Source organism: Chrysochloris asiatica, unplaced genomic scaffold, assembly GCF_000296735.1.
Source record: "Chrysochloris asiatica unplaced genomic scaffold, ChrAsi1.0 scaffold00074, whole genome shotgun sequence".
Lineage (NCBI taxonomy): Eukaryota > Metazoa > Chordata > Mammalia > Afrosoricida > Chrysochloridae > Chrysochloris > Chrysochloris asiatica.
The window spans coordinates 4130368-4148262 of NW_006408592.1; the positions used below are offsets into that span (position 1 = coordinate 4130368).

A 17895-nucleotide genomic window follows, 5' to 3' on the forward strand; every position below is an offset into this window, starting at 1 on the left:
CAAGAAGTGACTGGCTTAAAAGCTGTCAAGAGGTAACCTAGATCCAGAGGACATGGAGGAAGGTAGAATCTCGACTGTAAAGGAGTATCCAATCTGTCTAGGCAGGACTTATGAAAGGAAATGAGGATAGGTCTCTTGTGATACAATTGTAAATAATTGTTCTCAGGACTGATTGTGAAGGTTGTAAGTGTAAAGGTAGACTTTTTGTAGCAAGGAGGGGAGTAATTAACTTTGAAGTCTAGGAGCAGAGGTCCCTGGGACCATCAAGAGAGAAGAGCAGAGAGCAGGACACTACCCTGAGAAGGAGTGATGCCTGAGATGGAGGCAGAGCAAATGACGTGGAGAGATGGAGCAGCTGGGGACTTTAGACCCAGAAAGGGAGAGGGGCTGTGTGCTGATGACTGGGGCAGGGAGGTGGGGAAGGCAGGGACAATGAAGGGGGCAGGCTTGCAAGGTATATACCCTTTGGTTGGTTGATGATGCATGGAGGAGATTTAACCATGGCAATGAAATGATATAAGATAGGATGAATGTAACTACTGTTCTCCCATGTAAACTATCACATAATTCATAATAAACCATCTTTTAAAAATAACAAAAAATCTTGATATCTTCTTAGCTTTTGTTTCTTTATTTGTTAAAAGTAGTGGAGGCTATTATTTTCTGTACATGGTGGTGTTGGTTATATGCTGTCAAGTTGGTTCCAACCCATAGAAACTCTGTTTAAGGTTTCTGAGGCTGTCAATCTTTACAGGAGCAGAAAGCCTCAAATTTCAATAGCAGAGTGACGGGTAGACTCAAATGCTGACCTTGTGGTTAGCAGTCCAGCTTATAGTCCACTACACTTCCAGGGCTCCTATTTTCTATAAGTAACGAGTATGATAGTGTCACATAAATATGCAGTTTTAAGTATGAAAAAGGTTATGCCAAATAACGTAGTTTACTGATAAAGGATAAAGAAGCTATTTTAAATTAATGAAAGAAAGAGAACATTTTTAATTTTTAAAAAATTCAGTAAACTGAAAGCCTTTTGGAAAAAAAAGAACGTCATATCTGTTCCTCATGCCATATACAGGAATGAACTCCAAATGAATCAGAGAACTGAATATAAAAAAGGGAAGCATACAGTTACTAGATGAAAAGTTAAAAACATAATTACTTTATAACTTAAGGAAAAGCTTTTTATAGTTATGACTGAAAGTCAATAGTTTTGCACACAGATATAATGATAAATAAGAAATTGTAGGAATATTTTGCAACTTACATAAAAAATTCAGAGGTCTAATCAATTTAATATATAGTCTTTGGAAATCTAGAAGAAAAATATCAAAGGCCCAAGAAAATAGTGGCATGTTTTGGTTTTTGCTAGGTACCATCAGTCGGGTGTTACCCATAGGGATCCTATGTTCAACAAAACACAACATCGCTCGGTCCTACACCAGCCTCACAATTGCTGCTACACTAGAGTCCATTGCTGCTGTGCCAATCCATTTCATTGGGGTCTCCCTCCTTTTTGCATACCCTACACTTTACCAAGTATGATGTCCTTCTCCAGGGACTGCTCCCTCCTGATAATATGTCCAAAGTAGGAGAGATGAAGTCTGCCCATCCTAGATTCTAAGGAGCATTCTAAAATAAAGACAAATAAATGTCCTTAATCTTATGAAAAGTTGTGCAACATCATTGAGATAAAACAAAATTCCACTGAGATACTCTTTCATACCATCAGATTGGCAGAAATTCTGAAGCTTGATAACATACCCTGCTGGCAAAGAAAAGCTGGCATTCTCACTTTGCTAGTAGAAGTACAAACTAGTACAATCCTACGACATTTGACAATGTCTTACAAAATGGAATAGATGTTTGCCCTCTTGTCTAAAAATTCTACTTCTAGGAACCTATTCCTGACATATACCTGCATAAATTCAAAAAACAGAAAAAAAACAAACCTGTGATCAAGATAACTTGTGATAGTTCTATAAGTAATAGAAAAGAGTTTGAAAAATCCCAAATATCCAATCAATATTGAATAGCCTAGTACATCAAGTCAATGAAGTTCTATGATGTTGTGATAAAGAAAATCTCTATAACCTGTTACAGGATGATTTCCACAATATATTATTAAGCGATATAGCAAAATACTTACTGTTTGCACACAAAAAAAATAAAGAAAATAAGAATATACATATGAGGGTCAGTCAAGAAAGCATTGTTACAAAATCATAGAAACCTTTATTAAATAAAATATCAAAATGTAAAGTTACAGTTTGTTGACATATTCTCCATCTAAGTTTGTGTGCTTCTGAAGGTGGAGTTTCCATCTCTCTGATTCTTCCCCAAAGAATTCTGAAATTCTCTGATTAACAGAATGTTAAAACAGTAGTTTTGGCATAGTCAGGAGACTGAAATTGATCTCCTTTTCAATGTTCTTTGAGTATAGGGAACAAAAGAAGTCTGAAGGGGCCAGATTAGGGCTGTTGAGTGTATGGGGAAAGTTTTCCAAATGAAATTCTCCTAGGATGACGATTGCTAGACTGGAAGAATGAGTACGTGCACCGTCCTGATGAAAATAAGTCCTTGGCACAACTTTCTTGGCCTTTTTGTCACAAATTTAGTTTTCAATTTTCTTAAAACTTTTTCCATAATAAGTTTTCATTATCATCCTATGTCCTTTGAGAAAATCAAGATTAACCTTTAACAACCACCACCATCCTATGTCCTTTGAGGAAATCAAGATTAGCTCTTGGGAATCCCAAAACAATCTTCATTACTTTCTGAGCTGACTTGTCTGCCTTGAACTCATCTTTGACAGCTCCCAAACTTCTTTAAAATGTTCATCCATCTAAACACTGTAGGTTAGTGTGGGGTAGCAGTCACATAAACTTGTTGCAAAGCTTCAAGTATTTCGGAAGATGTCCACTTGAGTTTGGTTAAAAATTTGATTTCTGCTCAAAATTGTTTTTCCATGGCACAAAAAATATCCCTTTTCTGAAGGCATCCTAATGGACCAAGACAAGTGTATTGCTAAGAGAACTTGCCTGCTGTCACCTACAGATGACAGAGACATGTTTAAACACATTGTGTTTAGAATAAATCTGTGCATATATGAACAGGAACCCTAAAACCAACACTATTCCATTTACCCTTTTACATATTTGATTGCTTTTATGAAAAGAAGTGCCAAAGGTAATTCAGAAAATTCTAAAAAAATATTTTTAAAAAGTTCAGTGAAAACAGTGACTTCCCAGAGATCTGCTGTTTCTGTTCAATTAAAGGCAGAGAGGTCAATTTAGAAGGTAATAGAGATTGTTTTAGGGATTCCAAAAATGTGATCTTAACGGATTTTCTCAAAAGATGATAACAGAGACTTGTTATAAAGAAGTTTTAAGATAATTGAAAACTGCATTTGTGAGGAAAAGGTCAGGAAGGTTGTGCCAAGGAATTTTTTTCACATGGAGACAATGCACTTGCTCCTTCTTTGCAGGTAGCAAGGACTGTCCTTTATAAGAAGTTCATTAGGAAACCTTATTCCACCCACCCTACAGTCCTGATCTTGTGTTTTCAGACTTCTTTTTGTTCCCCAAATTCAAAGAATACTGAAAGGGACTCAGTTTGAGTCTCCAGACATGTTTTGCCATGGCATGAGTCAAAGAGCTCAGAATTCTTGAGAAAAGGGTCAGAGATATAAAAATACTGCTTTCAGAATTGTAGAAAACTTGATGGAGGATATGTCAAGAAACAATAGCTTCATATTTTGATATTTTTACTTAATAAAAGTTTCTATGATTTTGTAGCAATAATTTAGACTTAGCCTCATATATGGCCTGACATATGATGTGCTCTTGATACAAAGTTCATCTTGAATTGCATCAAGGTTTACACCTCTATGCCATTATTGTTGTTATTGGTGTTAGGTGTCATTGAGTCTCTTCTGACTCCTAGCAACTCTGTGTACAGCAGAGTGAAACATTACCTGGGCCTGCATCATCCTCACAATTGTTGTTATGTTTGGGCCCATTTTTGCCACCACAGTTGTCAATTTATCTTAGAGATCTTCCTCTATTTCAGTGACCCTCCACTTCACCAAACATGATCTCCTTATCTAGGGACTGATCCTGCCTGACAACATATCCAATTTATAAGACATGAAGACTCTCTGTTCTTGCTTATCAGGAGCATGATGGTTGTACTTTTCCCAAGACACCTGTTGCTTCTTCTGATAGTTTCAATATTCTTTGCCAGCACTAGAATTCAAATGCATTGATTCTTCTATGGTCTTCCTTACTCGCTGGCCAACTTTCACATGCATATGAGGTCATTGAAAATACTGTGACTTGTATTAGGCACACCTTAGTCCTCAAACTGACATCTTTGCTCTTCAACACATTAAAGAGGTCTTTTACAACAGATTTGCCTAGTGCAAAACATCATTTGATTTCTTGACTGTTGCTACCAGATGTATTGGTTGTAGATCCAAGCAAAATGAAGTCTTTGACAACTTCAATTTTTAATTCATTTATCATGATGTTATTTATTAGTCCAGCTGTGAGGATTTTTGTTTTCTTTACATGGAGGTGCAATCCATACTGAAGGCTGTAGTCTTTGATCTTCATCAGTAAGTATTTCAAGTCCTTTTCCCTTCTAGCAAGTGAGGTAGTATCTACATGTCACAGGTTGTTCAGAAGTCTTCCTCCAATCCTGATGCCATGTTCTTCTTCATATAATCCAGTTTATTGGATTATTTACTCATCATACATATGAAGACATATGGTGAAAGGATACAACCCTGGTGTACAACTTTCCTGATTTTAAACCATTCATTATCCCCTTGTTTTATTTGAACAACTGCCTTTTGGTCTATGTGCAGGCTCTTCATGAGCACAATTAATTGTTCTGGAATACTTTTTCTTTACAATGTTATCCATAGTGTGTTATCATCCACTTATTCTAATGCTTTTGCATAGTTAACAAAGCACAAATAGACATCTTTCTGGTATTTTTGCATTCTTTCAAAATCTATCTGACATCAGCAATTATACCCCTCATTCCATGTTCTCTTATGAATCTAACTTGAATTTCTGACCACTCCATGACAATGTAGAGTTCTGGTGTGACACTGTGGGGTAATGTGCAGGACCACAAGGTCCGTTCAGACAGTATGGTCAGTGGTTCAAACTCACCAGCTGTTCTTCAGAAACCTTTTACAGAGTCGCTGTGATTCAGAACAACAACAATATGATATGTGAGATTACTTGGTATATAATATGAATTTGAAATCTGTATCCTTGGTATGCTTTTTCTAGCACATCCTCCATCTCAGATTTGTTTACTTTATTAGGTTAATAATACCTAGATGTTAAAACCTGGCAAAGCAGATAAAAGAATACTGTGACCTACTTTCTTCTATGTTTAAGTAAATGCCGATTGATTGATTCTAAATATAATGCACCCAATCAAATTTAACACTTAACTGAATATTACCTATTAGGAATAAGTAGTGTTTAATTCCTGGTAGGAAAAGATGATTTGATTATAAATCTATTACTGCAGAACATAGCATCTAAAGATCAAAGAAATAAAAAAAAGGCTTTGAATTGATTTGAATTGATTCAATCCTGGCTAATAAAGCAAAATTGGAACAGACCTAAATTTTTAAAAAATTGGGTGAAGCACAAAAACTGTCAAAAACAGGAAAAATTGCAGGCAAAGCTCTAGAATAGGAGACCCAGAAGAGGCGTAGTAAGGTTCCTTTTAGGAACATTATCAGTGGGTTTGAATTATTGCTGTGACTGTGGAGACCAACACACATTCAAAGCAGATGGTTAACACACATTCAAAGCAAGGCATTGACCCATAATTATTAGCATTCTGCTTCGTGTTCTGGTTCACCTACATTTTACAAATTTGGGTCCATTTGGGTTTCGCTTAGTTGGCATTGACTAAACCAGGAACAACCAGTTTGAAGCCCCATTCTAAAAAACATTATGGGTATTTAATAAAAATCAACATTTATTCCTGGAAAAAGCTATGAGAAAAATAAAAATAGAAGGCTAGACATTTAACACTGTAAGGCATAACTCTCCCAAACCAACAATATGATGCCTAGTGTTGAAAGATGAGAAAAATGAAAGATGAGAAAAATTTCTCTACATTAAAATTGAGAAAAATGAAGGCTAACTGTCGTAATGATTGTACTTTAATTTCTGGCCAGTGAAATATGATATAAAACAGAATAAGAGGTATATCAGAAAATTAAATTACTGTTTTTGCCCCAAAACTCAAGAGATGAACAGTTTTAAGAGAAGTATACAAAAATAATCAATACTTTGCTTAATAGCTTCAGCTGATTAAAGATATGATTTTAAATATTCTGTTTGTAATAACAGGTGTGCTGGTGGAACTGTAGGATGAGCATGGGCTGTGAATCCCTAGGTGGACAGTTCAAACACACCAGGTGCTCCATGGAAAAAAGATGAGGCTTTCTGTGCCCATAGACTTATAGTCTTGAAAACCCTATACGGGGTCATTAGGAGATGGAACTGACACAATGGCACCTAACAACAGCAACAACATTCATAATAATAGCAAACAGTACATCAGACCTAGTACTACCTAGACAGGGGATAAAGAAAGCTACCAAATTTTACTAAGTAACATCAGCTTATTTGAATAAATGGCACAATCACTCATTTTCAGATAGGAAATATGAAATGAAAAACATAAAAAATTCAGTATTAAAAACAACTCATTCCAAGTTAAATAATAAGTCATTTGAATCTAACTAAAGGATTTTGTTTGTTTGAAGTAACAAATGGATGGAAAGAGCAATACTATCTGTCAAATGGTAGAAATATTATTGCGCTATTTGCCCTATTATATATTAATAGTCACTGCTAAACTGAAACAAATAAAAGGTATGGTGCTGAGGCAAGAATTGGCATGAAAGATCAATACAAGAAAATGGATAACTGTGGAAAACAGCCTAGTATGTAGATAATGTCATATATGATGAAAGAAGCAATGGAAATCAAAGGAGAGTACATAGATTATTCAAACTGTAGTGTTCAGAATATTGACTATGAACTGAAAAATCAATAGCCAGATCCAATATTAATATAAACTGAGTAATTAAGAGAAAAAGCTCTAGGCACTGCCAGAGTCAAAACTACAACAGTAATAATTCTAGCAATCTAAACTTTAGTTTACTCACATGTAAAATTGGAACAGTAATATTACTGTCTCATAAAAAAAATTGTTATGAGGATTAAGTAGTAGATAGTTTGAATAGAAAATTTAGTATGGTATTTGGAAACTTCTTCACTCAATAAACGTAATTTATTATTATTATCATTATTATCAAACACCATACAAGTACAGGTGTACTGATAGACTATTATAAAATTAAAATTACAGGTTAATGTAAAAATAAAACCTTGAAAATGTTATATTTGACTGATCCTGGTTTGAGAAGGCTGTCTAATTGTAAATGCAATAGAAAAATTTGCAAAGAAGAAAGTAAATAGATTTGGCTACAAAAGAATTTTAAAATACAAGGTTTAAAAATATTAAAAACCACCAATATGACAGTTATTATGTTAAAACTAAAAATAGCTCTTATAAATCAATATGGAAATCACCAACACCTTATACAATTCATAAAACATTAAAAAAATTGTTAAAATATTCTTTGTTGTTGCTAAGTGCTATAGAGTCAGTCTGACTCATAGCAACACTGTATAGGGTTTCTGAGGAGCAGCTGGTATGTTTGAATTGCAGACCTTGCTGTTTAAACCTACAGCATCACAAACAATATTTAAAACCATGTAAATGAACATATCAATGAGATTATGTAAAGGACAGAAATTGGAATAAGTACCTGGCAATACTCTTATTACAAGCTTACAAGAGTGTGGAACGAGGATCACTCCAGTTTACTGCTAAACTAAACCAGTGTAATATTTTGGAAAACAGTTTGACAATACTTAACAGTAGTTTCAAAAATGTCTTCATTAGTTTAGTCATTATTTCTTATTCTAAGAATTCATCCTAGAGAAATAATCTTCAAAGTAAACAAACATTTTGGTGTAGTTATTTTATCAGAGCATTATTTATAATACTGGTCACATCTATGCTATAGTATTATAGTATTTTGTACATCCAGGATAAATCATGTCTTTGAAGCATGTTGAATGGAGGTGTAATTCCTCACAATAATGGATAAAAAAGTACCCAGATTATGGTAAATATCTATAGTTATGTCTACATCTGTACCACTGGAGAAAAGGACATATATCAATTTTTAAACAATTGGATAAATAATAAAATTATAGGAAATTTTTACTTATATTTTTAAGTTCTATATTTTCTGGATTTCCATAACAATTATCATCACCTGTACAGTCTAAAACTGCAAAACAAATCTTTGAAATATGGATCTTATTTTATTTATTTGGAAGGAAGTGTTACTTCACACACTTCATACAAAATATGAATCTAGGAAAATAGGAAGTCATCAAAACTGAAATGGAATGCGCAAAGATTGATGTTCTACGCATTAGTGAACTGAAATGGACTAGTACGGGCCATATGGAATCGGGCAATTCTATGATCTCCTATGCTGGAAGAGACAAATTGAAGAGGAATGGTGTTGCATTCAAGAAGACTTAATGGCACTATAGGATAAGCACTGAACTGCTAACTACAAGGTTGGCAGTTCAAACCCCCCAGTCACTCTATAGGAGAAATATGAGACTTCTGCTCCCATAAAGACTTGCAGCCTCAGAAAGCCTAAACGGGCAGTTATGAGTTGGAGCTAATTTGATTGCAGTGATTTTGGTGTTGCATTCATTGCCAAAAAGAACATTTCAAGATTTATCCTGAAGTTCAATGTTGTCAGTGATAGGATAATATCTATACACCTTCAGAAAAGATCAGTTAATATGACATTTATTCAAATTTACACACTAACCACTAATGCTAAAGATAAACTACAGATTTTTATCAACTTCTGCAGTCTGAAATTGATCAGATATGCAATTAAGATCTATTGATAATTTTTGGTTATTGGAATGTGGATTTTGGAAACAAAGAAGAGACCGTAATTGGAAAATATGACCTTGGTTATAGAAACAACACTGGAGATCATCTGATAAAATTTTGCAAGATCAATGACTTATTCATTGCAAATACCTTGTTTTCAAAAACATAAATGACAACTATACATATGGACCTCACCATATGATGTGGCACTGTGGGATAAAGCACTGGACTGCATGGTCCGTTTGAACCACAAAGTCAGTGGTTCAAACTCACCAGCTATACCTTGGAAACTCTATGCAGAGTAACTATGAGTCAGAACTTACTTGATGGCACTTAACAATAACAACAACAACAACATATGAAATATATAGGAATGAAGTTGATTACATTGTGGAAATAGATGAAGGGGAAGATGGTTGTCATCACAACAAGGCTAGGGACTAGCTGCAAAGTAGTATATGAATGCTCATGTTTAAGTTCAAGTTGAAGCTGAAGCAAATAAAAACAACTTCACCAAAGCCAAAGTACTATATTAAGTATATTCCACCTGAATTTACAGACCTCCTCATGAATAGATTTGATGCACTGAACATTAATGACTGGAAACCAGACAAGCTGTGGAATAGCATCAAGGATACCATATGTGAAGAAAGCAAAAGGTCATTAAAAAGACAAAAGAGAAAGAAAAGGCCAAAACAGATGTCAGAAGAGACTTTGAAACTTGCTCTTACAAATTGAATAGCTAGGAAAAATGGGAAGAAATGATAAAGTAAAAGAGCTGAACAAAAGATTTAAAACTAAGGGTTCAGAAGACATAATGTAGAATTATAATGAAATGTGCAAAGACCTGGAGTTGAAAACCAAAGGAAAAGAACACATTCAGCATTCCTCAAGCTGAAAGAAGTGAAGGAAAACTTTAAGCCTTGAGTTACAACATTGAAGGATTTTATGTGGTGCTGTATGATAAGCTCTGGACAGCTAACTGCAAGGTCAGTGGTTCAAACCCACCAGTTACTCCACGGAAATCCTATACAGACAGGGTCACTGTGATTTAGAACCAATTTGAAGGCACTTAACAACAACAATGGGCAAAATATCCACTAATTCAGGAAGCAGCAAAAGAAGATGAAAGGATTACAGAAAGTCACTGTAACAAAAAAGAACTGGCTGTCATTTAACAATTTCAAGAGGTAGCATGTAATCAAGTACTAATGGTATTGAATGAAGAATTCCAAGTTGCACTGAAGGTATTGGTAAACAACAAGTCTCCAGGAATTGAGACAATTTAACAAAAATGTGCCACACTGGACAATGCTAACTCTTCGATGCTGAGTAGTTTGTAAAACACTACTTGGGGAACTGAATGGAAGATTTCCAATTTGTGTGCATTCCAAAGAAAGGTGATATAAGAGAATGCAAATATTATCAAACAGTATCATTAATATTGATCATAAGTAAAACTTTATTAAACATAATTTAAAGATATTTGCAAAACTACATTGACAGAGAACTGCTGTAAATTTATGCCAGATTCAGAATACGACATAGAATAGGGATATGTCATTACTGGTATTAGATGAATCTTGGCTGAAAGAAGACAACACCAGAAAGATGTTTACTTGTGCTTGATTTACTATGCAAAGACTTTAGATTGTATCTATCATACAAATTGTATATAACATTGTGAAAAATGGAAATTCCAGAATACTTAACAGTGCACATGGAACCTAAACATATAGACCAAGAGAGACAGTTGCTGAAATATAACAAAAGGATAATTAATGGTTTAAAATCAGATGTGTGCCAGGTCTGTATCCTTTCACCATACTTATTCAGTGTGGATGCTGAGAAAAAAATCTGAGAAGCTGAACTTTATTAAGAAGAATACACCATCTGGATTGGTGAAAGTCTCCCGAACAACCTGTAATATGCAGATGACAAAATATGCTTGAAAGTAAAGCAGACCCAAAGCACTTACTGCTGAAGATCAAAGACTTCAGTAGAGATTGCCTACAACCGTATTAAAAACAAACAAACAAAAGTACTATAGGAATGAAACTCACAATTGGACCAGTAAGCAACATCTGATAAATGGAAAAAAGATTGAAGTTGTCAAGATTGCATTTTATTTGGATAAACAATGCCCATGAAAGCAGCAATCAAGAAATCAAATAATGTATTGCATTGGCAAATCTGCCAAAGACATCTTTAAAGTGTTAAAGAGAAATTCACTGTAAAGATTAAGGGGTACCTGACCCAAACCACTGTATTTTCAATGACCTAATATACATGTAAGGAGCTCTGGTAGTGTAGTGGTTATGAATCGGGCTGTGGACCACAAGGTCAGCAGTTTGAAACTACCAGCTGTTCCACGGGGGAAAGATGAAGCTTTCTGCTCCAGTAAAGATTTACAGCCTCGGAAACCCTGTTCAGGGTTGCTATGAGTCGGAACCAACTCCATGGCACATAACCACTACCACCACCAATATACATGTGGGTGTCCTGATGTGGCACTATGGGTTAATGCACCAGACTGCCAAGTCTTTTGAACTGCAAAGTCAGCGGTTCAAGCTCACCAGCTGCTCCTCGAAAACCCTATACAGGGTCGCTATGGGTTGGAACAGACTCAACGGCACTTTAAAACAACAACAACAATATACATGTGAAAATTGGACAATGTTATTCATTGTGGAAAAGTGGAGAAAAATTGATGCTTTTGAATTATGGTGTTGGCAAAAAATACTGAATATACCAAGAAGAACAAACAAATCTGTTTCAGATGAAGTACAGCCAGACTTTTATTAGGAGGGGAAATGGCAACGTTCATTTTACGTGCTTTGTACTGTTATTTCGAGGGACCAGTCTGTGGAGAAAGACATCATGTTTAGTAAAATAGAGGGTCAGCAGAAAAGAAGAAAGCTCTTGTAAAAATATGGCACCAACCCATTCCTCCCACAACACTCTCTACTCCTCAATAATCCATGGCAGTGGCTACACAGAACTCAGATACCATGCTCACAGTTACAGGGTTTATTAGGGAAGGTACAGGTTACAAAATGCTCAGGGCTTAGTTCTTTCAGTCAGCTGCTGATAAATGTTCATAGGATGTACCACTTTGTCATAAGCCTAAATCTGAAATCCTGTGGTTCTAGCTCTGGGGGTCAGTAAACCTAACTCCTACTGAAGTTCCTGGAGACACCCCACTCTACAAGTAAGCTTCCTGCCAAAAGTGACTGAACGTTACTTGCTGTGTGGGCTGAGAAGCCCACTGCTCTCTTTGTGCTCTGCTTTTTGGTTGTGTTACTGCTCCTTTGCCACTGCTCAGATGTCACAGCGTTCTGTCCTTGGGTTGAGGAGGTTCAATACACAGTAATCCCAGGGCCAAAGGATGCATTCCACTCCTGGATCTTTTGCTTTGATGACAGTGAGATCTCCCTTTCTGCTTTTTAGCTCATTTTATACCCATGTTAGAGTTTCACGTTTTACAATTACAATGAACTCTTTAGAATCCATAGCTGCATCATGTCAGCCTATCAGTGTCTTCTCCCACCTTCTCTTAGACCCATCAGAAAAAGAGTAGTTGTGTGGAAGTTACAAAAAATAAACCTAGAAGATATATATTAAACAATTCACTATATCACAGTCATCAATAAGATACAATAGCTGCAAAAATGGGCTCAAGCCTAGCAATGATTGTAAGGACAGCACAGGACCACGTAATGTTTTGTTCTCTTGTATGTGACACAAAACTAACTTGAAGTCAGCTGGTGTGATGCTGTAGGATAAGCACTGGGCTGCGAACCACAAGTTTGGTGATTCTAGTTCAAACCCACAAGTTGCTTCTTGCTTCTTGGAAACCCTATACAGGGTCGATGTGATTTGGAACCGACTCAATGGCACTTAACAATAACAACATGACATAACAACTTGCATTTGTGAGGTTTTGTTGTATTTAATACATCTCTCATGAATTTATTTGAAGTTAACCTTTGAGAAATTAGTATTAGTGTTTCTGTTCAGTTTGTTTGCAAAACTGTTGGGAAGAAAACCAAAACTAAGGTAATACAATTATTCCCAGTAACAGCTGGAAACATCACTCAGGGTTGTACTCTATGTAACGCTTAGTACCCTTTCACAGGGAACTAAAAGAAATATGAATCTTGGCATATGCTATTTTTTGCATGAAAGCTTACCAAAATCCCTGGTGTATTTCAAATGTAGGAGTGATAGGTAATGGCATTTTATTGTTTCTTCCATATAGTTTGGCATTTAATTCTATTCAGTTTAGTACTTAATTATATACTGCCTTTATAATTTCTCTTTTCAACCTTTCAAAGTATTTCAACTTTTTATTCAACTTTACTACATTTTATTCATTTATTAAATTTATAATCCGTTGGACACATTATGTCTTAGAGTATACATTATCTCTTCTAACAGACAGAAAACACCTTGGTTCAGAACTTATATACTCCCAGCTCTTAGCCTAGAATGCCTTGTACAAGACAGAATATATTGTTCCATGAGTGAATGAATACCTTACAAGTTATAGATCATCTTCTAATTATTTTAGCCTATATGTCTTCACATCTCAACTTTACAAGGACAAAGTTAGGTTGTTATATGCTTTTTTTTTTGTACCAAATACCAACTAATAAATTTTGATTTATTGTCAACAGAGTCAAATTGCTTAATGTGTTGTTTTCCAAAGAAATTTTAGATAAAATTATCTGAACATGATTTATTAACAACAGTATTCCTTAATTGGAGTCCTGGTGTGGCATTGTGGGTTAATGCATCAAACTGCAAAATCAAGGTACAGGGTTCAAGCTCTCTAGTTGCTCCTCAGAAACACTGTATCAGGTTGCTGTGGGTCTGAACTTACTTGATGGCGACACTTGACAACAACTCCTTATAAACAAAGAACAAGGAATTATTTGAAGATTTTTGTTGTTGGTGGTAACCTACTAATTTATGCTAAGTGATTGTTACTTAAAGCCAATTACTTCCATTTGGCACTTCCAAATATTTAATTGAATGTATCCAATATGCTAGCTATCATTCTAATAATGAATAAAAAAGGTAAACATCCTTTCCCTCATAGGCTGCATTCTAGTGAGGGTTGAAAAAGAAGAACTAAAATAAGTCAATGAAATATGACATAAGATGCTAACAAGTGCGAGGTTTCAAAATCGAAAGAACAGCCGCTACAGACTTTCAATAGTTGGGAATGGGCATTGCAATTTTACTCAGCCTCATTGAAACAAGTGACCCTTTACTAAGGACTTGAAGGTGGCAAGCGTGAATTCCAGGTAGAGTTTAGAATAAGTCATGAATCCTTAGGGAGAGAATGAGTGTGGTATATTCAGGGCACAACGAAGATCTGTACTGTAAGGGTAAGGTTAATTTCTGACTTCACAGAAATTAGATGAGGTTTGAAATTCATGTAAAGTACTTAGTAGAATGCCTTGTACATATTCAATAATAAATGTTATTTATCAACATTATGAGAATTATGTGATGTAAACTCTTAGAGTACTGCTAGACCATAAGCACCTAAGTTGACAACTTCTTCTAGTGTGGAAACCAAGAGATTCCTCTACCATATTTCTGGGTGAAGGCTATAATGGTTCTAATGTGTTACTTCCTTGTATAACTATTTGAAGGCACCCTGGTAGCATTGCACTGCTAACTGTAAGGTCAGCTGTTCATATCCAAAAACCACTCCACAGGAGATGAGACTTCCTGCTTCCATGAAGATTTACAGCCTTGGAACCCCTATACAGGGTTTCCACTGAAATGACTCAGTGACAGAAGGGTGGGCATCACAATTTGCCATACATTCTCATCTTGTTGGGTAACTGCTTATTTACATTTCTAAATGAGTTTATTAAAATTTTGGTCAGTGGAACTTCAGTGAATTATCTGAGATGATCTGAGATATCCTAGCCAAACTCATGGAACTATTTGGCATCAGATTGATCAACAGGCTTTTCATGTAAACTACAGGACTGGGATGAAGACCTTACTGCTCGGAACCCAGTGTTCCCTATTCTTTTGGCAAGGGCTGTGCTTGGTCTCATAGACATTAGGTCTTACAGGCACCTTCAACCTGAGCCAAATTCCCTTAATGGATGTGCTGGAAAGAGCTCTGTATTACTGTCAAGAATGTAATTTGAGCTGTGGCAACAGGAAACAAATTGATAATTTTGGCCCACATTTCTGAATCTGAAACAGCTCTTCCCCATCAGGAGGTTTTCCTACATGTTACAGAAGAATTCCCAAAATTTCCTGGATGTAGAATCATAATTTTAATTTGTTGTTAAGCCCTTGAGTGTATTTTCAAATAGTATCTATGTCCTTTGAAATGCTCAATGAAAAACAGATGTGGCACTGTAGGATAAAGTACTGGACCCCAAGGTCAGTTTGAGTCACAGGGTTGGCAGTTCAAACTCACCTTCAAAACCCTCTACAGGGTCTTTGTGAGTCAGAACCAGTTCCACAGCATTTAGCAACAACAACATTCTGGTACGTATTGTTACATATGCTTCCTTACTGATACTTTTTTCTTCTTCTTTTGAGAAAAAGAGTACCCATAATTTTCCTGTATTTGCCCAAAGAAAGAGAGTATAAGACATTTCCCAGGATATCTTAAAATAATTTGCCTGCCCAAGACTGCTGAGATTTGTAGTTTGGAGTATAGACTTTGAAAACTTTGTTTCCTAAGCAACAGCAGAAATAGAATAGAAAATCAATTTCTGAAATCAAAATTAAGTACCATGGTTCTGTTTCTACACCAAAACCAAACTAAATAAAATGGAAAAGAACAATAGAATTAATTAGGGTTTTTTAAATTCTTTATTGATCTACTTACATTGCAGGTCAGACAGAAACATATACCCAAAATACATTGTTAATATTTGCATGGTTGCTAAAAGTTAAATGGTGTCAGAAATGAACAGGTGTGAAATTTCATTAGGAAAATTGCCTTAGGTGAGATTTAAGAGAACAGAAGTTAGGTGGAGATTGACAAAAAAAAAAATCAAGAAAATAGAAGTTTTTGCTAAATTGTCCTAGTTTCTGCTTCTCTCCTTAATGATTTCATATTCTTTTTCTTATGAAGTCATTTGATTTTTATAATCCTTCCTTTCCCCTTAAGAGCATCAAATATAACCATCTTTCTTGTCAAGTTTTAGATGCTGTTATTTTTGTTTCTTGTTTGAATGTTTGAATAGTTTTATTGATGTATAATTGACATAAAAATGCCACGTTGTAATTTGATGCATGTTTATGTACATGTGCATCAGTAAAACCATCATCACAATCAAGAATAACAAACATACCCATAATTCTCAAAAGCTTCCTGTACTTTTTTATAATCCACCTTCTTCTAGGTAGATCATCCCTATACAACAAAGGTTCTGCTTTCTGTCACTATAGATTCTTACAAATTTCCTACAATTTTATGAAAATGGACTCATACAGTATGTGATTGCTTTTTTTTTTGGTCTGGTTTATTCCACTCTACCAAATTATTTTGAGAGTCACTCATGTTTTTAATTCTATCAACTGTTTATTTCTTTTCATCACTGAGCAATATTTTTTTCTGAACCCACTAAAATTCCACTGCTCCTCCTGAACCACAAATTTGTGCTCTTTTTCCAGAGCCTAAGAAGCATGGTTCTGTCCATGAATTTCCTACATCTGCTATATTCTCAGAGCCTCAGAAGGCAGTTGAACTTGGTAATGAGCTATAGATAAAGTGTAAAACTTAGGTTCAGTAAAAACTATCAGCTACACCCAAGAAACTTTTAGATGTCACTCCATTTCCTTGCTAAAGAAGCTCAGGAAAGAAAACCAAGAGACCTCAAGATGCCAAGCTTAGTAATAATAGTGAATCAATATAGTTTGGTTGTGATACACATCAAGTGCCAAGAATCAAGCAGTGATCAAGGGCAGGTTGGTGTGGAATCTACTGATTTTACTAAAGGGAACAAAATGTATAAGACTAGCTCTAAGCAGTCCAAAAACAAATTATTATTTACTGATGAAAAAGAGGCCTTTATCTCTGAAGAGGTGATACCATAATATAGGAAAGTTGGGAAAGGAGGGTATTATTGTAAATATTGTTGTGCAATGAAAAAGAGTGCTGTTTTGCATAATTTGGTTAATAATCACAATGTTCACAGTCCCTAAAAATGAGCAATTTGTTATACTCTTTCCTTAAAATTACATTGCTGCCCACAGGCAAAGTTTACTTCAATGTCTACATTGTAATTTGGAATCAAATCTCCCAAAAGACTCTAAGGAGCATTTAATTTGTTGTCAAAGCAGACAAAATCAAGAGGCAAATAAAAATCTAATGGAAGCAATTGAACCACCCTGGAGGAGCAGCAGATGTAATTTTTAAACATGATGTGCCTATTTGCTATACAAAGGTGTTTTTTAGAACCTTTCTTTGAAAATATAGCTAAATAGTAGCCTAGTTGAATCACTTAGATGCTGAAGTACATTGCTGTATTGTGTTGTGTTTTGGGCGCTATTACAGAGAAAATTTTTTTGTTTTATGATCTTTAGATACAGGTGTCTTACAAATTAGTAAATTCTTACTGTATATTCTGTTGTTGTTCAGTGTTGTTGAATTGGTTCTGACTCTTTATAGGATGTCCAAGGAGCAGCTGGTGGATTCGAACTGCCAGCCTTATGGTTCACAGTCCCAGTGCTGATTCTACAGCACCAAACCAGACTCCACTGTATATTCTAGATGGAAACAAAATATTACAAATAAATCTATTATTAAATTTGTATACAGGCCTTTGTATGGATGTATGTTTTCATTTCTTTGGAGCAAATTCC

At 35.3% G+C, this 17895-nt stretch overlaps 1 pseudogene; it reads left to right on the plus strand.

The window, feature by feature from the left end:
* Window positions 1-17449, plus strand: part of LOC102838837 — a 147818-nt pseudogene extending 130369 nt beyond the window's left edge.
* The last annotated feature ends 446 nt before the right edge of the window (window positions 17450-17895 follow it).